The sequence below is a fragment of the Pleurodeles waltl genome, chromosome 3_1 (assembly GCF_031143425.1).
Source record: "Pleurodeles waltl isolate 20211129_DDA chromosome 3_1, aPleWal1.hap1.20221129, whole genome shotgun sequence".
NCBI classification, from domain to species: domain Eukaryota; kingdom Metazoa; phylum Chordata; class Amphibia; order Caudata; family Salamandridae; genus Pleurodeles; species Pleurodeles waltl.
The window spans coordinates 409,813,681-409,839,270 of NC_090440.1; the positions used below are offsets into that span (position 1 = coordinate 409,813,681).

At 44.8% G+C, this 25,590-nt stretch overlaps 1 protein-coding gene across 3 annotated transcripts in view; it reads left to right on the forward strand.

Moving 5' to 3' along the window:
- MAN2A2 (mannosidase alpha class 2A member 2) overlaps nt 1-25,590 on the forward strand; it is a 492,369-nt gene that overhangs the window by 14,314 nt on the left and 452,465 nt on the right. For 2 of the 3 annotated variants that reach the window (XM_069222645.1, XM_069222646.1), the window contains exon 2: nt 68-227. The gene's annotated coding sequence lies outside the window, so the exon portion shown is untranslated. Of the gene's footprint in view, nt 1-67; nt 228-25,590 lie in introns of those variants that run through there. The other variant, XM_069222644.1, reaches the window with a different exon arrangement.

A 25,590-nucleotide genomic window follows, 5' to 3' on the forward strand; every position in this document is an offset into this window, starting at 1 on the left:
ATCTCAAAAGCAAGACCTGCTTTTAAATTTGAAACATATTTGATTAATTTTTATTTTTTTTGGAAAGAAAAATCATTTGGACGCCATTGGAATATTTTCTGCCCTGTGAAGCGACAAGGAAGCAGCAGAGCACTTCAGTCATTGGGCAGGCTTCACCTCTGCTAGCAAAGTGGAGAGATCCAGGAGGTTCGAGTACTTCGGGAACAGACGAGGGGAACCTTACTGGGGTAAGTGATCGATGTGTAGTGATATCCTGCTGTAACTTTGTGTAGTGGTCACAGCTATCATTCATGCATACCCTGACCATAACATCTCGACTGTCTCAATTTCCAGCCTTTGTTTTAAAGTTTGAATGTCATTTATTGAATTTTCTTCTTTTTTGATAATGATCAATGTTACCAACTATATTTCAGTATGGAATTAATTCAGGCACTTATTGTGCTCGCTGCTTTTCAGTGGTGGGGTTGGAGTATCCTCTCTATTTTACTCTTTTTCATTTCAGTATCGGCCCCCATCCCCCCTCACTATAGTGCCTAGTGTGGTTTACCAGGTTAGTTAGAAAAATTCTCATAGTATCCAGTGCTTCTTATTGAGAAATTGGAGCAGCCAAATCTTTTATTGTTGTCCAGTGCATGAAAGTGGTATACTCAAAGAAACATTATGCCTAGGATAGGAGAACACTTTCTCCAAGAAAAGTAGTATGCTACCACGAGGACAGGGTGCGTACTTACTCTGATAGAACCTCACGGCATGTATGTGGAAACTCCTACCCTGGTACGAAGGGCCATTTACACTCGCAAACACAACCACTGGGTTGGGAAACATGTTCTGGGTAGAGAATACACAGGGATATGCAGTGACACAGCTTAATGAGTTACAGGTTACTGCTGAAACCTTTTTCATTTGCACGTACAATTAAAGTGATTAGTTATAACAGTTGTTATTTACAGTACTTGTGTTACTATGTGACATATCAAATAAGAGTATTAATATTACTGAAACCAGGATAAGGAGTACACTGGCATTTGGATACGGAAAACAGCAGCACTAAAACCAGGCATTGCTCAACAGCATGGCTCACATAGACACAGGCAACACTCCGATACTGGGGCAACAAGAAATTCATGGTTAGGGAAACCCACACACAAGGATCCCACCAACACTTGCCTATTCTGACACACAGGCAGCAGAGAAAGTGGGGCTGAGGCACTTGTTTTCTGGGAATACACACACTCAAACTGAGGTAGAGACTCGCTACCCAGAGAGGCCTTCCCAGTGATAACCCATAAGCAGCAGACAACTCCTCCTTATCTAAACACTTTGCAGCAGTAAGAGGTCATGCAGATGAACTCACTGATATGCATAAACCATGTCGCATAATCTTATGACCTCGGGTGACCGTGTGCTCAAAAAGTAAATGGCTTTATTTTATTGGGGATGTGGATACGCCCATTATTGTTTCCACGTCATTTTGATGGATGTTTGAAACATTATTGTGCCGAAGTCTGTCGAAAGATGTTTCATTAAATCCGTTCTTGTATCACATGCATTTCACCAGGTGAGTTGAAGCTGGTCTGCCTTGTACGGAATTTGTCTTATTCAGTAGCTGATGCCCATCCCTTGTTCTCTAATGCATTACAGTGGATGTCAGAAAATGGCCCACATTGTTTCCCATTCGGTTCAATATAGAGTTGATGTAGGACCAAATCAACCGCTGTGCTCAATGTATTTCAGTGACGAAGAGAAGTAAGGGCCACATGTACGAAATATAGGATTTGCAAGTCGCAAAACCTTATGTTCAACAGTGTCAATGAGACTGTGTGAGATTCACAAGGGGTCGCAAATGCCCTACCTCATGAATATTCATGAGGTAGGTCGCAATTTGCGACCGCCTTGGGAATGGCCACCCTCACAGGGATGGTGGCTTGCTGGAGACAGCAGCCCACCATGTCTGTGACTGCTTTTAAATAAAGCAGTTTTATTTTTTTTAAATGCAGCCCGTTCTGCTCTGAATTTTTTTTTTTCAGTGCCATTCACATAGGGGAAGGGGTCCCCTAGGGACCCCTTCACGTTTGGGAATGGGTTAGCACCAGTTTGAAACTGGTGCTAACTGCGATTGTTTTGCGACCGCATTCGCGGTCACAAAACAATCATACGTGGTACTGCAACTCGCAATTAGGAAGGGAACACTCCTTCCTAATTATGACTCGCAAACCCTTTTTGCGATTCGGTAAATAGTTTACAGAATCACAAAAATGGGTCTGTGCATCCCAAAGTGCATTTTGCACGTCGCAAACGGCCAGATTCGCCATTTGCGACGTGCAAAATGCTACGTACATGTGGCCCTAAATTCCTCATTGTTTCTCAGCACAGGGCCTCTGTACATTTCTAAATGGTATTTGCAGACGTTTTCCCCCGGTACCCAATGTATTGTAAATGGGTTTTGGAACATGTCCATAATTGTTTCCATTTTAATCTGGACTCCAAACGGATTTATCATGCTTAAACATTTCTTCAGTGAGTTGTAGTAGAACCCTTTTTTGCTCAGTGTATGAAACTTTGATTTAGACAGCCACTCATGGTATGGAGTGCTGCAGTATCTTTCAGTATACACTAGAAACTTGTCATATGGTATTGTTTGAGGCTTTTTGTACTGTCTTACCACTTTTATTCCTGAGTTGCCTCGCAGTACTTGGAATTAAGCCTGACAGTCTCATCAGGAGAACAATTTGACCCATTGGTCACCTGATGGTGTAATCTGAAAAATGGATTTCAGAGTTTTCCTGGAGTCCCTTTTATGGTTTACTGCCACGTGAACTTTACGTTCTCTCCTGTAACTTTAGTACAGACCTGCCAGTTGAGCTGGTAATATGATATCTTAGTTCCTGCTTTAGAATACTTTAAACAGTTCCTCACCATTGGCAAATATGCCATCGTGCAATTTGGATAGGCTATACAGTACCTTGAGTAGTGCAAGTTTGGGAGCATCACCGCCAAAATGTCGTTCTTCCAGGCTTGCCTAGCTTATTATTTTTAGCCTATCGTAATGTAAAACTTCAAGCTTTGATCACATCTAGATATGTCCAATCGCAGAGAGTTCATGATCCAACCAGATCTCTAGTGGATCTTCAATGTAGAGGGGCCAATTACTAGATTTCAATACACTCAGTGCAGACATTTGAAGTGCTTTCAAAGGGCAACGGTTTTCTTTGGTAATTTGTAATCTAGCAGATCGGCACGTGATCTGTGTTTACTGACTCCTGCTTGATCCACTGTTGTCGTTATGATTTTTATCTCTTCTATAGGAAACTATCAGCCATTTGTAAATTTTAATAGTTTTGAAGGAGTAGTTGTTTCGGACAAGTAGTTGACCGTGTTTGTATATAATTAGTACAGTGCCCTAAAATTAACTTTCTGCAGGTTTTCTAGCTAGACTGCTTTAGTAGAGGTTTCTCTATTATCCAATGAGTGCTTTGCACTTGCATTTCCTCTTTGTTTTTCTAATAAGTAAGCATATTGATTACCATGGATCTAGTGTTTCCATCAACCATGGTGGGTAAATACTCTGTTTGCACTAGTGTAACTGGCTTTGACTTTTCAGTTTTGTTCTTTTTTTTCCATTTTGTTTAAATGGGATACCTACAGATATAGGTTTGAGGCCAGCAAAATCGTAGCCAGGTGGTAACCCTTCTTTGTCTGCTGCACCTGCGTTTTAGGGTGCATACTGTAAGTTATTGGTATCACTAATGGTTCTTTAAGGCATACTTAAACCAGATATTTTCTATAAAAAAAATTCACAGAATGCATCATATTCGACATTGCTACCATTTTTGTAGACATGTTTTCAGTATATTCATGCATACCCCATAACGTTTGATCTGCACATAAAAGCAATGCTGCCTACACTGGAGAAGCACGTGCAAAAAAAGCTGTTATTTAGACTTACCATGGCTTAAAATGTAAAGCCTAAATTTTGATGGGTAGTAAAGCCACAATAAAGGCCCAATCCACAGAGTGTTTTTCTTATGCAAGTTAGGCTTGAGCATGGTAAAAGTGTGAACATGCATGAGGTAGCATATTAAACGTGGTGAATACCCACACAGTTGTAATTATGAAGCTTTTCTAAACGTTTACATGTGTGGGACTAGGGAAACAGTTTACTGACTGAGGGGCTGATTTACAATATGGTAGAGTTAGTATTCCATTGCAGCAGCGACGGAGTCCTCCCTCCTTCAAAATGAAAGTCCACCTTTCTTATTTACACATGAGGGGACCTTGGGTATGTTTACTCCGTCTCTGACATACTCCTCCGATGGCCAGACAGAGTTATTTATACCTTTAGAAGTTTGGCTGTTTGACCGCCCATCTGACTTAAAGTGGGAGATCAGATGACCTGTATTTACTCTCCCGTACCCCCATGAAACGTGGCTGTAAGGGTCAGTAAAAAAGTTTAAATGACCCCCACACAATGGAAGAAAACTCCCATGGTGCAAGGGTCATTAGTTTTTGTTTTATTCAAAAAAAGGTCTCGCTTTGGGATAAAATATGCTAAAGTTTGGTGGAAGGTTCTGTCATTTTCATGGTACCGTCCATCAAACTTGTAATACATTGACCGGAACCACTCAGACTGCCGTTCCTGACAATGTTTAGAGTTGTCCGCAGAGCTGGCAGACAACTCTAAATTTGGGAGGTGGAGAACCTTCTGTATGGCAGTAGTAAAGTACTCTGCCAAGCTGATGGACGTACCTCCGCCCGTCAAACTCTGAACCAGCACCTAAGAGACTTGTAAGTTGAGTGGTCAATCATAAACCACCACAATTCATATACAACAAATACACATGGGAAGATGTACAGTTTTGTATGAATCATCCCCATTGAACATATATGTTCTCAAGCTTTGACTGTTTACACAATGCTAATGATCTCTGTTATGAGTTTAAAATGTTGATGCCAGTAGCAATTTTTGTCTGCATTTCTGGTGGGAGGGTTTTTTTGTGCACTCATTATTGTGTTGAAAAATGTATATTCTGATGTTAGTCCTGTGTGTCCCCAGTCATCTCTAGTTTGTTGTGGAGTCTTGCCGAGGTCAGGCTACCTGTGAATAGCTTGTTAGTTACGCAGTTTTAATTTAAGGTACTGCCTACATTCCGCCTCTAGCTCATACTGAGATGTAGTTTGCTAGTTAACTAGTATGATTTATTTTCAAAAATTGTGTGTAGGTCATGTCTACTTTTAGTTCAAAATGTGCGTCCGTAATTATCAAATTGTAAATGAAACTATAGGTGTAGGCCATTATGGCAACAAACGTAAAAGTGTTTTAACCCCTTCGCTGCCAGGCCTTTTCCCCCTCCTGTGCCAGGCCTTTTTTTGACTATTTGGGGCAGTTCGCGCTTAGGCCCTCATAACTTTTTGTCCACATAAGCTAACCAAGCCAAATTTACGTCCTTTTTTTCCAACATCCTAGGGATTCTAGAGGTACCCAGACTTTGTGGGTTCCCTTGAAGGAGGCCAAGAAATTGGCCAAAATACAGTGAAAATTTCGTTTTTTTTTAAAAAAAATGGAAAAAGTGGCTGCAGAAGAAGGCTTGTGGATTTCCCCCTGAAAATGGCATCAACAAAGGGTTTGTAGTGCTAAACTCAGCAGCTTCCTAGCTTTCAGGAACAGGCAGACTTGAATCAGAAAACCCAATTTTTCAACACAATTTTGGCATTTTACTGGGGGATACCCCATTTTTGCAATTTTTTGTGCTTTCAGCCTCCTTCCAGTCAGTGACGGGAATGGGCATGAAACCAATGCTGGATCCCAGAAACCTAACCATTTCTGAAAAGTAGACAAAATTCTGAATTCAGCAAGGGGTCATTTGTGTAGATCCTACAAGGGTTTCCTACAGAAAATAACAGCTGAAAAAGAAAAATATTGAAATTGAGGTGAAAAAAACATCAATTTTTCTCTACGTTTTACTCTGTAACTTTTCCCTGCAATGTCAGATTATGGAAAGCAATATACCGTTACGTCTGCTGGACTCCTCTGGTTGCGGGGATATATAGGGCTTGTAGGTTCATCAAGAACCCGAGGAACCCAGAGCCAATAAATGAGCTGCACCCTGCAGTGCGTTTTCATTCTATACCGGGTATACAGCAATTCATTTGCTGAAATATAAAGAGTAAAAAATTGCTATCAAGAAAACCTTTGCATTTCCAAAAAGGGCACAAGATAAGGTGCTGAGGAGCAGTGGTTATTTGCACATCTCTGAATTCCGGGGTGATGATACAAGCATGTGAATTATAGGGAATTTCTCAAATAGATGTCTTTTTTACACACTCTCCTATATTTGGAAGGAAAAAATGTAGAGAAAGACAAGGGGCAATAGCACTTGTTTTGCTAATCTATGTTCCCCCAAGTCTCCCGATAAAAATGATACCTCACTTGCGTGGGTAGGCCTAGCGCCCGCGACAGGAAACGCCCCATAGCGCAACGTGGACACATCCAAAATTTTGGGAGAAAACAGAGGTGTTTTTTGCGAAGTGCCTACCTGTAGATTTTGGCCTCTAGCTCAGCCGGCACCTAGGGAAACCTACCAAACCTGTGCATTTCTGAAAACTAGAGAGCTAGGGGAATCCAAGGAGGGGTGACTTGCGGGGCTCGGACCAGGTTCTGTTACCCAGAATCCTTTGCAAACCTCAAAATTTGGCTAAAAAAACACATGTCCCTCACATTTCTGTGGCAGAAAGTTCTGGAATCTGAGAGGAGCTACAAATTTCCCTCCACCCAGCGTTCCCCCAAGTCTCCCGATTAAAAATGATACCTCACTTGCGTGGGTAGGCCTAGCGCCGGCGACAGGAAACACCCCAAAGCGCAACGTGGACACATCCTAAATTTTGGAAAAAAACAGGGGTGTTTTTTGCGAAGTGCCTACCTGTAGATTTTGGCCTCTAGCTCAGCCGGCACCTAGGGAAACCTACCAAACCTGTGCATTTCTGAAAACTAGAGACCTAGGGGAATCCAAGGAGGGGTGACTTGCGGGGCTCGGACCAGGTTCTGTTACCCAGAATCCTTTGCAAACCTCAAAATTTGGCTAAAAAAACACATGTCCCTCACATTTCTGTGGCAGAAAGTTCTGGAATCTGAGAGGAGCTACAAATTTCCTTCCACCCAGCGTTCCCCCAAGTCTCCCGATAAAAATGATACCTCACTTGCGTGGGTAGGCCTAGCGCCGGCGACAGGAAGCACCCCAAAGCGCAACGTGGACACATCCTAAATTTTGGAAAAAAACAGAGGTGTTTTTTGCGAAGTGCCTACCTGTAGATTTTGGCCTCTAGCTCAGCCGGCACCTAGGGAAACCTACCAAACCTGTGCATTTCTGAAAACTAGAGAGCTAGGGGAATCCAAGGAGGGGTGACTTGCGGGGCTCGGACCAGGTTCTGTTACCCAGAATCCTTTGCAAACCTCAAAATTTGGCTAAAAAAACACATGTCCCTCACATTTCTGTGGCAGAAAGTTCTGGAATCTGAGAGGAGCTACAAATTTCCTTCCACCCAGCGTTCCCCCCAAGTCTCCCGATAAAAATGATACCTCACTTGCGTGGGTAGGCCTAGCGCCCGCGACAGGAAACACCCCAAAGCGCAACGTGGACACATCCTAAATTTTGGAAAAAAACAGAGGTGTTTTTTGCGAAGTGCCTACCTGTAGATTTTGGCCTCTAGCTCAGCCGGCACCTAGGGAAACCTACCAAACCTGTGCATTTCTGAAAACTAGAGACCTAGGGGAATCCAAGGAGGGGTGACTTGCGGGGCTCGGACCAGGTTCTGTTACCCAGAACCCTTTGCAAACCTCAAAATTTGGCTAAAAATACACGTTACTCACATTTCTGTGGCAGAAAGTTCTGGAATCTGAGAGGAGCCACAAATTTCCTTCTACCCAGCGTTCCCCCAAGTCTCCCGATAAAAATGATACCTCACTTGTGTGGGTAGGACTAGCGCCCACGAAAGGAAAGGGCCCAAAACACAACGTGGACACATCACATTTGTTTATAAAAAGCAGTGCCTACCAGTGGATTTTGGCCTGTAGCTCAGCCGACACCTGAGGAAACTTAGCAAACCAGTGCATTTTTGAAAACTAGAAACCCAGGGGAATCCAAGATGGGGTGACTTGCGGGGCTCTGACCAGGTTATGTTACCCAGAATCCTTTGCAAACATCAAAATTTGGCCCAAAAAACACTTTTTCCTCTCATTTCGGTGACAGAAAGTAGTGGAATCTGAGAGGAGCCACAAATTTCCTTCCACCCAGCGTTCCCCTAAGTCTCTCGATAAAAATGGTACCTCACTTCTGTGGGTAGGCCTAGCGCCCACAAAAGGAAATGGCCCAAAACACAACGTGGACACAACATATTTTTTAACAGAAAACAGAGGTGTTTTTTGCAAGGTGCCTACCTGTGGTGTTTGGCCTGTAGCTCAGCCGGCCCCGGGGGGGGGGGGCAGAAATGCCCTAAAATAAATTTGCCCCCCCAACCCCCCCCCCCCCCCCCCCGGGAGCGACCCTTGCCTACGGGGTCGCTCCCCCTGCGTGACATTGGCGCCAAAAAACAAATCCCCGGTGCCTAGTGGTTTCTGCCCCCTTGGGGGCAGATTGACCTAAAATTGGCCAATCTGCCCCCAGGGGGGCAGAAATGGTCTAAATACAATTTGCCCCCCCAGGGGAGCGACCCTTGCCTGATGGGTCGCTCTCCATCTCTAAAAAAAGAAATAACAAAAAACAAAAAAAACCAAAAAAAAAATTGCCCTGGCGCCTAGAGGGTTCTGCCCCCCCCTGGGGGCAGTTCGGCCTAATAATAGGCCGATCTGTCCCCCGGGGGGGGCAGAAATGCCCTAAAATAAATTTGCCCCCCCAACTCCCACCCCCCCCCCGGGAGCGACCCTTGCCTACGGGGTCGCTCCCCCTGCGTGACATTGGCGCCAAAAAACAAATCCCCGGTGCCTAGTGGTTTCTGCCCCCTTGGGGGCAGATTGACCTAAAATTGGCCAATCTGCCCCCAGGGGGGCAGAAATGGTCTAAATACAATTTGCCCCCCAGGGGAGCGACCCTTGCCTGATGGGTCGCTCCCCATCTCTAAAAAAAGAAACAACAAAAAAAAAAAAAACACACAAAAAAAAATTGCCCTGGGGGGGGGGGGGGGGGGGAAAAATGGCCTAAAATAAATTGCCCCCCCCCCCCCCCCCCAGGGAGCGACCCTTGCCTAAGGGGTCGCTCCCTTTGCGTGAAATTCACGCAAAGAAAAAACTCCCTGGTGTCTAGTGGTTTCTACCCCCCTTGGGGGCAGATTGGCCTCATCAAAATAGGCCAATCTGCCCCCAAGGGGGGCAGAAATGGCCAAAATATAATTTTCCCCCAAGGGGAGCGACCCTTGCCTAAGGGGTCGCTCCCCACCAAAAAAAAAAATATATAACACAAAAAACAAAAAAAAAGGTCCCTGGTGCCTAGAGGTTTCTGCCCCCCCCGAAAATATGCCCCCCCTGGGAGCGACCCTTGCCCAAGGGGTCGCTCCCTTTTGTCAATAACAATAAAAAAAAAAAAAATCCCTGGTGTCTAGTGGCTTCTACCCCCCTTGGGGGCAGATTGGCCTCATCAAAATAGGCCAATCTGCCCCCAAGGGGGGCAGAAATGGCCAAAATATAATTTTCCCCCAAGGGGAGCGACCCTTGCCTAAGGGGTCGCTCCCCACCAAAAAAAAAAAAAAAAATGAAACAAAAAAAAAATGGTCCCTGGTGCCTAGAGGTTTCTGCCCCCACTTGGGGCAGAAAAGGCCTTCTCAAAAAAATGCCCCCCCTGGGAGCGACCCTTGCCCAAGGGGTCGCTCCCTTTTGTCACTTTCAATAAAAAAAAAAAAAATCCCTGGTGTCTAGTGGGGTTTCAAAAGCCGGATTGCAAGCAATCCGGCTTTTGAAACCCTTGTAGGGACTTCAAAGGGAAGGAAATACTTTTCCTTCCCTTTGAAGCCCCTCCGGGCCTCCCAGTGATTGAAAAAGAAATGCTTTTGCATTTCTTTTTCAATCGCGCTGGAAGAGCTTCCAGCGCGACTAGGGAGGCCCCTGTGACACATCAGCGCGCGCGCGCGCTGACGTCACAGGGGGGGTGGGGGGGGGGTCGGGGGTGTAAGGGGAAGGTCTTCCCCTTCCATCCCCGACTTGGGGGGGGGGGGGGGAGGGGGGTGCACGGGGGGCGCGCTGGCGCGCCCCCAAGTTCCCCTGTGCCTAGGACGAGATGATCTCGTCCAAGGCACAGGGGAACTGTAGCCTTGGACGAGATCATCTCGTCCAAGGCACAGAAGGGGTTAAAGAAAATGGGTTGTGCACGCACAGTATGTACTCAAACTCCTCATTGCAAGTATTTGCCATCCTATGTTTTTGGTGGAAACTAAACAAGCTTTTGTGCCAGAAGGATCTTTCTTGATTGTTACCTTCAAATTACATTGCTCAATAAGCACTCTAGAAAGAATGATGTTATAAGATCTGTTTCCATCTTTAATAGTGAGCCTGAGAATAGTTGTCCTCAAAGAAGCAAGGGATTGAGATACAACACCATTCACAACCCCAGTTTCCTCTTTGCTCATCTACCTCTCATCCTGTGCTAACCTCTGTTGTTCTGATTAGACCATATTTCAGGCTTAAACCAATGGTTTTTCATGGCACTGCCCTGAGCCACTTTAAGTGTTGTAGTTTGTATGACTTTAGCTTCTATTTCGTCCACCTTTCAATATATGTGACTTTTAACACACTTGTTTCTAATTCTGCAGACAAGAGGGCAGTTCTTCTTTTGTCAGAGGCAATAAGCGGCACCAGAATTTAATTGTAGTTTAAATTAAGAACTCAGTGATTTGTGAAAGCTACTGTACTTGCCCTTGAATTTTGTTTGAGACGTCACAACCCATCTTGAAAATCAAATATGTTTTCCATTGATATCCATTTCACTTAACTAACCCATACTGTCTACCTGCTCCCAATTACCTTTCCTTCAGTTATGGTGAAGTACATATAGTGCAAGAAATTTGGTGTTAAGTGGTGCTCGACTGGAAGACAGTCTTGTGTTCTTCTAATAATATTTTTTTGTTGGAAGCCACATTATACCATTACCCAACAAACATGAATAGAAAAATTACAATTGTGTCCGACTTCATCCTGATGCCAGCTTGTGGGCATATTGCACTCTGCTGTGGCTGTAAGGGAAACTAACAAGGCAGCATAGAGTGTATGGGGTCTGGAAACAAACAGCAAGTTCCTGCCCTCACCCAACTTCTCACACTAGGTTCTTTGCACAACTCACCCTCTATGCACTTCTACAAACTGCTGTAGTCCCTTTATTTCCCAGTTTAAAGTTTTTTTCAAAGTATTCCTAGGATGTGTACTTCATATTCAATATGGGTACATGCAGACAAAAATACTATTAGCCACATTATATGTAAAGCAATTTCTACTAGATCTACTCTAATTAAATTACTGGAATGATTCTTTTAAAACAGCTGTTATCTAATTGTATTTTGAAATGAAAAGACAATCATGGAAAACGAAAGAGAATATGAGAGCCCAACAACGTACATACAGCCATACATACAAGTCCATTTATAGCTACTTATCATGATCAGACCAATGAGAGAGGGCAAGAAGCCAAGTTTTGGATCTGGGATTTCCCTTGTCCTCAGTTTGGTGAAGGCGTACTAATCAGTGAGCATGTGCAATTTAATAAAATGGCCCGGAAGCAGAGCTTGAAGTCTATGAGGGCGGTCCACTTAAACAACATTATTTTACTTCCAGGTCAGCCTCATTCCTCTTAAAGCCTAGACATAAGATATTAAGAACTGTCTATCTGATTATTTTGCCCACGAAGAGAGAAAATGCTTCAATGAAGGAGGATACTTTATAGAGAGCAGCTATTTTTAGGATGATTGTTTTCTCAATAATTGACGAAGAGGGCTGTTTCCATGTGAATAATTTGTCCTTAATATTCCTCAAACCCCCACTAAAAGTCCCTGTTTATATTCTACCAGAATCTAATGTGATTATAGTACCTAAATCCTTAGAATGCAACCCTCCCTATCACAAAGGTATTAATTTGTAAACCTTAATTTCAGATGCTCGGCAATCCCATTAATGCTAGTCATTCCACAAGATTTCATCCTCTCTTTTAATCTATTAGTTTTATGTTTTGAACCTCTAGGCAGGGCGTCACAAGACCAGAACATTTCCATAATGCTGATGGTACTCTGCCATGACTCTAAGTCTAAACATCCTTAAAAAGTGAAGACTTAGATGAATTTGTTTTACCTAAAACTGAGCAACCCAGTCAAAAACTGAAAATTACAACTACTGTACTCCAGCGAATCTCAACCCTAGTACGAAACTGATTTGACATATTATTCTCCTGTAGACATTTGCCCATCATCCGTTGAAATAGGCCAAAATGTCAACCAACATCCCAATATGATATAACGCATTGAAGGTATGGTATAAACATTTCAACTACATCTTCTTAGGAAATTCAAAACCACCATCCAACCATTTCAGGACAGTGGTACAGGTTTTAATATCTACTTGCTGGCCTATCCAAATCCACAACTACCCCTCTCAAGGCCATCCTGCATGCAGATATCTGACTAGTCGCAAGTTAATAGAAATCGGGCTACTTCACACCATCCTAGGAAAAAAAAACTTCACTGGCCCCTACATTAGCAGAAAGTAGCTCTGTGGCGGCTTATATAAGACCCAGAACTCTACAGTACAGGTCACTGACCCAAGTCAAGGACACACAACACCAAAGGAGGGAAAAGCCACACGAAAAGCAAAACTTCAACTGGGACTGCCAAAAGCCTCTAAACAAGGCCTTCTCTTGACTAGCCACAGGTGGTGCAATAGCATCGCAGAACACCCCCACGTTTAACTATGAGGTGTTATTTTTTGAAAGAGACTGAATGACTTACTTCTCCAGATTATACCTCCAAAACCAAAGGATCCATATGTTGATCTCTACTGCTCCTCTTTACATCATGTGATCTGATGTTCTTCCTATAGTTTTTTTTTTGTTTTTTTTTTTGTAGTTCCCGCTGTCTTTTCTATCTTAACCACTGGTAAGGAGTTATGCAACTCCAATAATGAACTCTGATGTAAATATTAGCAGGATATCTAGTTCTAGGAGATAGCCTAAATACAATAAGAATACCCATACACTGATTACTTTCAATCTTTCCTGAAGTCCAATCAGTGGCTATATCACCCTTGAAATAAGGAGCAGAACCTGATCTGAAACCTCCTCTTAACGCGCTTTCATGAAGACCTGGGGCAGCATATGCTCCTTGATGCACCTTTCAGAGTATTTTATCACCTAAAAGTGCAGATTATGCCCCCTCTCCGAACCTTTCTCATTCCGTTTTGAGAGACTGAAACAAGGGGTGAATAAAAATTGTACCTGGAGCCACCTTAAGGAATAGTGCTTGGTCTTTGTTCTCTGTACTGGGAGTTATTGAGTCTACCTGGTCTCATGTTCAAATCCCTATTACAATGTTAATTAGTGGCACATTTTTTTTTATCCTCGTCCCCCCTAAGCTTGTTGTAGGGATACTGCTATAAAAATCAACTTCTTCATCCTAACCAGAGGGGCAGACACTTGGAGGTCACAAGATGGCTGTTAGAGATTGAGAAAGCACCAACTGAAGAGGGGTGTTTCCGGCTTCAGGAAGATGGCTGCAGCTGTGAGCTCTCTGTCACTGGGTCATAATCCCCATCCATCATGGCCCCTCAGTGAGTCTGGAGGCTCACAAGGGTGCCTTGCAAGGGTGAAAAATTGTGAAGTTGGGGGTGGTAAGAAACGGGGAGAAGACACACTGGAAGCAGGAAAGGACTGCATTCATGAAGGCAGCCGACAAACTTTAAAATGGGCCCTGCTTGGGCATGGAGTTCATCTTGACTCCAACTGTGGCACCGGTGATACAGCTCACAGAAGGACACTCGCAGTCCATTTTGACTGCAGTGACTGAGAGTTGTACTACTGGAAGCACTGTGTGGCTGAGGGACTCTGTCTGAGGACTGAGACCAGTGACCACCATAAGAGGCCTGGGGACATGCTGGTGGAGTGCAGAGGGAGCACTGAAGGTGATCCTGTCATGAATAAGGGATGTCTGCCAACTTGTTATGGGGCAAGGCTGTTCCTGGATGCACTGTGTACTGAAGTAATCTACTTGCCACACTGAAAGAGCTTGACCCCTGTGGGGATGCACAGATAGATGAGGCAAGGTGTGGAGCCTAGGGACTTTACTGGGAACACTAATTATACGAGTAAAGTAGTGGTGCATCCCCACACTCCCTCATTTCAGGAATTGTTTGCTAAAGCTTAGCCTGATATCGATGACCATGCCAGATTGAGCAGTGAGGTTAACGCTGAGGAAAGCGACTGGAGAACAAACAAAGGTGAGACAGTTTCTATTGAGCAGGATAAAGGCACAATTGTAATTGAGGTATTGTTATTACAAGAACATGGGCTGCATCAGGGCCACAAAGGAGCTGACTGTAGGCAGGAGATCCGAACTAGACAGTACACCACCATACATAGAGGAATCTCCAGACCCATCCATACCACCTTCTTTGGAGGCACTGACTGTATGCTCCTCCTCTAAAATGGGCTAATTTTAAGACAGTTAAAAAAAAATACTGTGTGGTCCTCGAAAAATAAAATGGACAAAGTTGTTATAGATCTGGGTATGTTACATGATGCCTGCAGAAAAATGGAGACTATAGTAAAAAAAAACAACAACGAAGATGCCATTGGCAATGTGGGCCTGACATTGGAGATTTTACAAAGTCAGATGAAGGAACATTCTGAAAAATATAAAACTATTGGACAGAAGAGCATAAAATGGGTAAGGGTGTAGGCAAAGAAACAATATTTGAATAATGGGCCCTACCAGAGGACATAGAAGGACCAGACATGCTAGCTCTTCTGAAGGTGTGGTTTTCCAGAGAGTTGGCCCTGCAGGGTGTCATAAACTTCTTCCCATTGTAGATGACGCATAGGATGCAGCCATGACCTCTACATCCAGAGGTGCAACCATGCACTGTTGTGGTGTGTCTGCTTCACTGTTGAGGTAGAATTAATACTGGAGTGCTCCCAAACTGTAGGCTGATTCCGGATTGAGAATACTTCTGTGGCAATTTTTACTGACTGCTTGATGGAGGTGCAGTGATGCAGGGCATCTTTCATGGAGGTCAGGAAAGCATTGGGAGGCGCAGGCCTACGGTACAAGCTTTTCTTTCCCGGCATACTTAGTTATTATGAACAATCACACATTACTCTTCAATGATCCCAGATATGCTTGGGAGTGGCTAGAGAAACATAAACTGGAACAGATGCAGTGAAAGGGAGCGTGATGGGCTTCCGAAAGGAAGATGACGAGATACCACTAGACACAAGTGCACACCCAGGAGTCAAACTGAGAAAGAGCTTGCGACTACCTTTGATCTGCTGTCTTAGCTTGCATCCATTGGACATGTCTCAGAGTCTACCTCAGATAGCTTGGACTCCAATACACCACATGACAAGAGCAGTCCAAGATGAAGCATTATGCAACAAAAAGAAGATGATCTTTAATGACTTTGGCAATCCACTGGACTTCTGTAACTAAAAACTGTGGAAGGATGGACTTTATATCATTGATGCTGTACTTGGTGATTCGGACCCTGATCTGCGATGGAGAGAAGTGCTGGATAGGAGTCCTCAAGGCTCACTGAATCCTCAGTTTGTACTTTGAATTGGAGTGATAGGTGGTGGCCATGGGGGAGCTCCATATCTCTTCAGTCATCCCTCCCTCGAATTCTCTTAGCTGTAAGTCACAGGAATATCATTTGCAATTTCATCCACAGTATTTGTTTTTTCTGTTTCTTTCTCCTTTACTCATTTTTGAGCGGATGGCAGTTGTCAGACTGAGCAGGGATGAGGGAGTTGGGGATAGTTGTAATGTGCAAGTCCAGCCTATTCATGTCCCAAGTGAAGTTCATTCCCTACACATGCATTTGACACTTAGCATGGGAATTCGGCCCGGCGGGACACTGTGGATAAATACCTTTCTGAGCAGATGATGACATTTAATTATAAGTTCCTTGGAATATGAGTGCATTGGGGTCTGTCACTAAACGTTAGAAAATATTGCTTACCTGAAACGGAGGGAATGGATTTGGCTTTGTTGCAAGAGACTCACCTGACAATAGTGGAGGTGGCCAGCTTCAAAAGAAGGTGGAGAGGCCAGATTTGTGCTACTGGCTTCTCCTCCTGTGCTAGAGGAGTAGTAATGTAGGTTAAACTGGGGGTCCTAATAGAGCCCACTACAGTCCATACTGACAAAGATGGATGAAGTGTATTAATGCAGAGAGGACTGAATGGCATTCCAATTGCTGTGGGTTGCATCTGTGCTCCGAATAGGGGCCAAAACAGTTTCTGGACTCTCTGACCCGCTTTTATTGGAGTGTGCAGCCTCCGTTGGTGCTGGGTAGAGATTACAACTGTGTAGCAGATGTGAATCTGGATAGGTTGGCACTCACACTTGCTGGCTCCCGGTGATTAAATTAGTACCTCATTTCCAACACTGGGTTGGACACTAAGACCTGGAAGACATTTGGAGACTTAGAAATTAGGAGTGGAGACTATGGTGGTCATTATGAACACGGCGGAAACAACCGCCGTGTTCATGCTGGCGGTCAAAACACTGACCGCCAGCGACCCCGGAACCCCACCGGCCAGATAATGAACATTTCTGAGAGCCGGCGGGCGGAAACATTGTTTCCGCCCGCCGGCCCACAGAAAGGCTCGGCCGGGACATTGACGGCGGCTCCACAGGGAGCCGCCGTCAATGCCTCTGTGCGGCAGGTGCAGTTGCACCCGTCGCACAGATCACTGCCCGAAAGACGGGGCTCTGCACCGGGGCCCCTGCACTGCCCATACAATTGCATGGGCAGTGCTGGGCACCCCCTCCGCCAGCCTTTTCCTGGTGGGATATCCCGCCAGGAAAAGGCTGGTGGGAAATGAAACATTAGCCGCAGGGTAGCGCAGCTACCCTGGCGGATGGTGTTTCAACCCGCTGCCTGACGGCGGGTGATGGCTGCCGCTGGCGGGCGTCACCATGTGCATCATATGGCGGTTCGGCCCGCCATGCCGGCTGGCGGCTTCAGCCGCCACTGCCAGTGTGGCAGGCCGAACCGCCATGATCATAATGAGGGCCTATATTCCTTTTACTCCCCAGTGCATGACATGCACATCCCCTTAGACAAATGATGTGCTCCCTAGGTGTGAACACTTACATTGTCCCTATAAATTATCTAGCAACAGAAAAGGATGATGGACGGAGAGCGGAAACTTTTCAAACACTCACCCGAGTCACAGATCTGGGTTTAGTCCATCATTCTTTTGCTCACCATGCCACCCCAGTTTGGACCCAGTCATAAACAAATCATTTTTGACCCTGTTCCCTGTGGGAACAGTCCAGCCTGAACTGCCAGGCTAGGTCCTCCCTGGACTGGAAACAAGCATCCTAGGACCGGTTTTAGGGTATCACCCTTCATCAGCCAGGTTAGGTTGAATCCAGTGGCACAGTAAGCACGTGACCCATGTCTGCGCATACCTTTCCCACTTAGGGCAAGTTTGGCAACACAAAAGGATGATGGACGGAGTGCTGAAACTTGTCAAACACTCACCCCCAGTCAGTCTTTAATTGCGGGCCCACAGTCGATGCTGATGGTGGGTTGGGATACCTCGCATCTAGGGGCATGAGCAGATGTTCTTCTGAGATTGGTTTTGGGCCACTGCTAGGAGTTGTGTCTCAGCACCTCTGCTGCTGTGTTGGCCCTGGCCCCCCACCCTGCTTGAGGGGAGAGGTGAGCTCCCAGCTGAAGGTCCTGGAGGGAATGAGCCTGACTGATCTGGCAGCTTCACCCCACACAAGGAGACCCTGAAGGACTTCGGACCAAAACAGAGGTCTAGATCCATATTGCCTCGAGCAGGGACTGAGGCAGCCGGTAATAGCGTACTTTGACCTGTGAGGCTCATCTGGTGCACACTGGGCCCCTCTCTGCAGAACGCCGACCATATGGTGAGCTGCCCTGGAGGCCCCAACCCAAGCAGCCATACTTCGGTCTCGGGACAACATCAGCACAGCTTTCTAGCTCTTTTACGCCTCTCGAGTTTTATCAGAGGAAGGAAAAGCTCTTTTAGTTGGAGTATTCACTGAGGACAAAGTGGCAGAAGCCACCTCCAACCTACCAATGTGTAACTCTCCGGGAGAGGATGGGTTCTCAGGGGAGCTATCTAAGAATGCCAAACCCCTCCAGACACCTATTTTCAAGCGCGGTTATCAGAAGGCGGTAACAGTGGGCTCTGTTGAAGCAATATCAAACAAAGCCACCATTACTCTCCTTCTTTAGGACAATAAAGACACTCTAAAGTGTGCCAGCTAGTGCTCAATTTGGCTGCCTAATGCTGATCTCAAAATTTTAATGAGTTTGAACGAAGTAATACCCCTGCTCATATATGAGTCCCAGGTGGGATTTGGTCTGGCATGCTGTTCGTGCAACCATTTGAGGACCTTTTTCCCACCTTCAATGGCAGATGAGGAATGAGTCTGATGGGATGCCGGTACTTTCTTTAGACATGGAGAAGGAGTTTGACCAGGTGGAGTGATTCTAGCAGAATTGTAGCGGGACACGCTATAGATTAAACAAATATACTGGTTACTAATAACACAAATGAATATTGAGAGTCCTCATCAAAACAGCTCCATAGGTTGAACAGAAAGTATTTTATTCCTCTTGAAAACTTGGCTTCCAAAGAATGTTCACAACTCCGTCCATCAACACGTGATTCGTCTGGGGAATACCCTTTGACTTCATCAGGAGTTCTTACAACAACATTTCCATTAAATATATCATTAACATAGAGTATTAATTTACTTAATAGTTCCCCTCACCCTCCTACGTGAATTTCTTATTATACATGCTTCCTTGTGAAAACTGTAATCTTTTACATAATTATGTGTTCATACCAATTATAAAGTGCCCCTCCCTAATACATACAATAGTTATTTCCTTGCATATCCCAATATTAATGTGATCAGTTTAATAGCCCATGTCTTGCATATTGACCCAGACAAACTGTGTCCTTACAAAATATAGAAAACATGCTGGAAAGTGTGGCACTGATGTTACTATGCCCTTACACCACATCGGTGCAAATACGAAAACACCAAACTCGTACCTCTCAATAGACCTTTTAAAATGTTCACTGTGCTGCCAAATTAGTCCTCAATACCAAAACCTAGAAAACAATCTGTCCGTGAGTATCCGACACATATCTCTAGCTCTGTGCACTACATCAAACTAGATAGCATAAAAGGTGTAGTGATTCTACCTGTTTCAAGTAATGTTCCACATGGGACTACTGGAGCATTTAATTTGTAGGTTAAGGTTCCTTTATGAATCTTCAGCTGAAGAGATCTCTTGCAGAGAATTCAATTCCACCCCTCTATGTATAGGTCGAGCCACTCTTGTTTTCACTAGCACTAGAGACTCTGGCAGCGGTAATCTTTCTCTCATGAGTAGTTAAGGGCATACCCATGGCAGTGGAAGTGAAGGCCTTAAATGTATGTTATGCTATATCCCACCCTTGTACCTGTACTGCTGCAGTGATGTCTACTATCTCTGACTTCTCCGGGCTTGTAAAATTAATTGGACGAAGGGCAAGGCATTACCAATGTTCATAATCACCACAGATGCCAGTATCCAAGGTCACAATATGTGTGATCTATGTGCCAGAGGGCTTAGGGGTGTTCATCAATAAATGGTCTTGCCCACATAATTGAGAACGGTCTCCTCCCCCTGATTGAAAATCCAAACGAGGCTTTGCATAGTTGTTGCACCTCAATCTGTTTCTAAGGGGGGAGTGCAGACGATAAGCATGACTGTCGCTCCCTGGTACACGTATCTATTCAGCATGTTACTGCTCCGGATCCCAAGACAACTCCTCACTAGAATCAAAATGTGTATTAGATCCTACCTCTAGAGTGGCCATAAACCTCCACTGCAGCCTATGACTCCCCCCATATGTCCCTTTACTACTTAGCCTTCCAAGTGTCACAGCTGTCCTCTTATTCTCACCCCACCCCCGCAGAGGTGCCATTCTGAACATAATTGTAACATCATCATCTGGGTAGCCCGAACATACGACTGCTGGTTCTGGTGTGACTGATCAGGCCAAGGCTGCAAATCTGACTTTACGGGCCACAGAGGCTCACAAACTCATGAATATCCACCTTTGTGTCTACATCAAGGCCCTGCTGCGGCACAACACGCATAGAGGATTGATGGCAATCTTTTTTTCCTGGGCAACTTGACAGACCAGAGGTTTGTAACAAATTGACCAATTCTTTGACGAAGGGGTTGCTCAAGCAATTTCCAGGGCTGCAACCAGAGTTTGGTATTAAATCAGTAGATTTTGGCGATCTTCCATCTAGCTCTTGTCTCCGTATCTCCCTGGTACAACCGGTGGTGCCCCTTTTGGCTTTGCCCGTTTTCCAATACATACAACTAGGATGTCCGTTTCATGGACTACTATCAGGTTTTTACATTGTCCACATCAAATGCATGCTCTCTGGTCCTAATACCAGTTCCACCCCCCTAATGTGGCTGACACTCCTAGGTAGAGTAAGCTGAATACCACTGTTACTCGACCACAGCAGAGTCCTCCAGGAGTCTGAGTTGAAATGTGTATTCTTTAAACTCCTGAACGATTGGTACTGGTCCCATTGGAAGTTGGGTACTGCCAAGCTTCTGCCCCATGACCTGTTGGAAATATGAATACAATATCTATCAAATGATTTGGTCCTACCCAGCTCTGGAGGATTACTGAACAGATATATGGACCCACCTGACCAGTTACAGCTCTTTCATGATGACTCCGTCCACCACTTTCCCATCATCCACGACATTACGAGCATTCTGGACATAGGTTTTATGATGCTGGAGACAGCCAGACCCAAGCTCCACAAAGTGGTAAGGCAGAAACGGGTCACACATAAACTTAACGACAATCTTGAAGTTTCCTTCCTTATCTGGGGGCCCTTCCTTGACTCATCCTTCACTCTGGCATCACATACCTTTTAGGGTCCTCCTATGGCGGGGACACGTGAGGAAACGTATTTCTTTATTTTCCATTTCCCTCCCCATCCCATTGGAAGGGGACTTGGCCAGATTAGAAACAATGGTTCAGGACCTGGAGTCAGAGCTCCCAGAGATACGGTTGCAGATTATTGGAGGATAATATGCGACGGTATTGGAACAGGTGAGAGCTCTGGCCTATCGTGAACATTTAAATACCGTGCACGCTGAAGGAAGCCGGGCAAGGAGAATGGCGGCCCGGCTGATGCAGCCTGAGGAGAAAGATTGTCCAGTTACTCAAATTAAAAATGAAGTCGGGGAAGTAGTATTTCTTCAACATGGAATTCACAAGATATTTATCAGACATTAGGGAGCCTTTTACGGAGGTTTCACAAGATAACACCGGGTGCAGAGAAGCTAGCAGTAAAATATTATCAGACAGATGTAGCCCAACTAACATCCAGGTTCACTGAAATGTATATGAAGGATGTTGGAACGTGGTTGCTTGCCTGCCACTCGCAGAGATGCATTCATTGGTTCTGTCCCTAAGCCCAGGAGTGATGCCTTGCATGTGGCCTCTTACAGGTCACTTAAAACAGTCAGTGCATTTACACAGATGATATCGTAGAGCAGTCGTGTAGTATATACATCTGGGGGTCGTTTGGGACAGATGGGTTGCACTGCTATGTGCAGACGCGCTAGGCAAGAGTTCAGACTGGCTGGTGTATTTCCGAGGAATTACACCGACCAGTGTCCCCTCTACCCGATCTTTTTGCCCTTGTGGTTGAGCTGTTTGATAGTTTGATGAGAAGTAAGTGAAGCGGCATCGGCATCACTTTCTGATATGGTGCACATGTGATATTGTTATGTGCAGATGACATGCTTTTGTATTTCCAAAACCTAGGCGCCGGAATGCTCTAGATGTTTGGAATTCTGGAAGATTTATGCAGGGTGTCTGGTCTGTGCACTAATTTGGGAAAAAGTGTGCACTCCTGATATCGCCTGACCTGCAACAGCTAAATGCGGTGATGTTGCAGCTTGGTATTACGGGGAGCCCTGAGTCCTTATTTACTTGGGAGTTAAAATTAACCACACATATTTGGATGCTACAGAGGGAAATTTGGGGAGCGCCCTGCAGGTGTTAAGAAGGTATGTAACTTATGGTGCACCTTGCAGTGCGCATAATGATCAGGATTGCTCTTTCCAAGATGGTGATACTACCTAGAGTACTATACTGCGTTTCAAATCTACTGATTTGGATAGTCCATATTTGGTTCAAGTCACTTAGGGCCTCATTCCGACCCTGGCGGTCTATGACCGCCAGGGTGGAGGCCGGCTGAAGCACCGCCAACAGGCTGGCGGTGCTTCATTCTGTATTCACAGCCGCGGTCGCCCAGCCGGGTCCGGCGGTTTTCCGCCGGATTTCCCCCGGCTGGGGGAATCCTCCATGGCGGCGCTGCTTGCAGCGCCGCCATGGGGATTCCGACCCCCTTCCCGCCATCCTGTTCCTGGCGGGAACGGGTGTCGTGGGACCCCCTAACAGGGCCCCATAAAGATTTTCCCTGTCTGCATTGCAGACAGTGAAAATCGCGACGGGTGCAACTGCACCCGTCGCACCCCTGCAACTCCGCCGGCACCATTCGGAGCCGGCTTCATTGTTGCAGGGCCTTTCCCGCTGGGCCAGCGGGCGCTCCTTTGGCGGGCGCCCGCCGGCCCAGCGGGAAAGCCAGAATGGCCTCTGCGGTCTTTTCACCGCGGAGCGGCCAAATGGCGGTTTCCGCTTGGCGTGAGGGCCTAAATGCCTTATTAGAGGCCTAATATTGGATAGCAGGCATGGGTGCATATCGTTACACACTTTATGCAGCTCTACAAGGAATGGAGGCTCAAGGGCCCCAGATTATGAACTATATTATCTGATGGCCCAGCTTCAGTTATTTGCACCGTGGCTGGCAGCTGACTGCTGCCTACCACGAAGGATGGGAAATCTTATGGCAATGTAGCTGTGGGTATGTGGTGGCCTGTGGGGATAGAGTCCACAGAGAAAATTATTTTTGAAGGGACTCTTCAATCTTATCTTATCTGGAGCCACAATCACATGTTTCGCTACAGATCCTATTACCCATCAGAAATGGGTGTAAGTTGTCCTTTTGGCTCTTTAGAACAGTTCTTGGTATGGGTGTCTGATAAGCTAGTGACTTTGAATAATAGGTGAGAGGAACTGAATGGCAGGTCATTAAAGGCAAAGAGTGGGATCAAGTGTTACAATATGTACACGCTGTTTCAAGAAACACTTGGTACAGATGCACTCAGGTCAGTTACTTACACACCACTTAACTAACAAACTAGTGACTGAACTTCATGATGTAGTCAGACAATAGGAGTTGCCTACGATTGGCCCTTATAGATATAGGATTTAACCATATGATTCGGAGCTGCCCCATGATAGTCCTGTTTGGGATAAAGACCACAAACGATCTGGAATGCTGATTAGCTAGGAGGGGACTGCTAACAATGGAAATTAGACAGCTGGGCTTATTTTTCAAGCAACTAGAGAGGATGCTTGGAATAGATTTTTAGATTTGGCTTTGGTCCTTGCCCGCTGGGATATAGCAATGCATTGGTTTTCTACTGAAGTACTTGCCACTTAGGCGGCGGAAAAAGAGTTAGAGAAATGGTCAATAGGGGAGGGGGCTTCCCTGCGCTCTGGACATGCGAAAGAAATCTCATGTGGAACAATAGATGGAAGTAGTCACCACTTTTCTAGAGATTGAAGATCATCACTTGGGAAGCCAGAACTAGAGATCTTGCTGTCTACAGTCCCGCCCCATCCCATTAGTTAGACGCTAAGTATGATATAGTGCTCCCAAAAGTCACCACTTCATCTGCTAGATAAATTGAACTAGAAATGTAGGGAACATTGTTTGTGGTTAGGTCAAACTAACAAAATAGAAAGCTATATCACAGATTAAGACTGGGCATCTGCACTGAAGTCTGTATTTGTTATTTGTTGGACTTTTTTTGTATTTTAGAATGAACTAGGTGTTATTATGTGATAATCTTGTGTAAATAAGGTGTGCAAGACATTTGTTTGAAATGGTTACCTACCTGTAATACAGAGCATGCGAGCACAATAATATACAAAATTGATCCCTTGATATTATCTGCATGTATCACCGTAATGTACAATGAGTGATACGTAACAGTTGAAGTGCTTAAAAAAATATAAAAGTAGAGGAGGCAATGGCAGAAACGTTTAAGATTTGCGTCCTCATTTTAACTTGGTACATTAGAAAATATGATGCATCCATTTGGTGTAGGATTACAAAATCATTATTCGTTGTGTGGATAGTGATGGTTTTAAGGTTAGAATGATAACATGGTTGTTCTTAGGAGTATGGGTAAGCAGCACATGGACTATTGGACTTATGATAAATGTGCAAAATTTGATAACTTTGTGGGTTTTTACAAGCATTATCAATCAATTTTATTATTTAGTTCCATCACACTTACACACCGAATGCTGCTCCAGAAATGATTGGGCTAAATCAGTAAATTGATTGTGAAAAATCTCGACAAAACCCCATATTTAGAGGCAGTGTTATGGGAATGAGGGGTGTTCTACACCGTATTAATACACGTAAATGAGGGGACACTCAATTGATTTTTGTAGATTTAGATTTTAATTCCCTGGAAGTCACAAATCAAATCGAATCATAAGAGAAACCCGCAAGGAGTAGATTAATGACTTTTAAAATTGGCTTTGTGAAATGCTCCTTTATTCAGTAGTAATGAGTAGAAAGACTTATCTTTGTGATATCAGATCGGCATCAACCTTATGCAGATTATGCCCCAAAAGGCATAGGCTAGGCTAGACTGCCAGGCTCGATTTTCTGTAGTCAGAAACATAGGCAATCCCAGACATTTCATAATTATTGGTCTTCATCTGTGAGGCACACCATGAATCCACATGTGTTAGTGATCTGAAGACCATACCATGAATATTTACGGTGGAGTAATTAAACAGCAAAAATGAGATGGGTTCAAATGCTAGGGCGTCATCATTTTCTGAAATACATGTGTGCATTTGCTCTCAGGGAATCCCTGAGAAGTAAGGAGGTTTTAAAGGTATTCAATCGTGCACTTTCAGAGCTACGAGTGAGGTGTGATAGGTACAACATATTGACCACAATGTTTGGTTGAATGTGTACGCTCTTTTGAAAAGGAAATATTTATCCTTGTGTCTTTGGATAACCTGTCACTTAGTGCGCTAAGAAGGGAGGAAGTTTCAGTTTCCCTAGTTCCTTCTTACTATTGATGGGTCACTGTCCTCCAGGGATTACAAGTTAATCTAAACATTTTACTTTATTGAATTGAGGGACTTTGAGTACAAAGAATGAACACATATTTTAGAA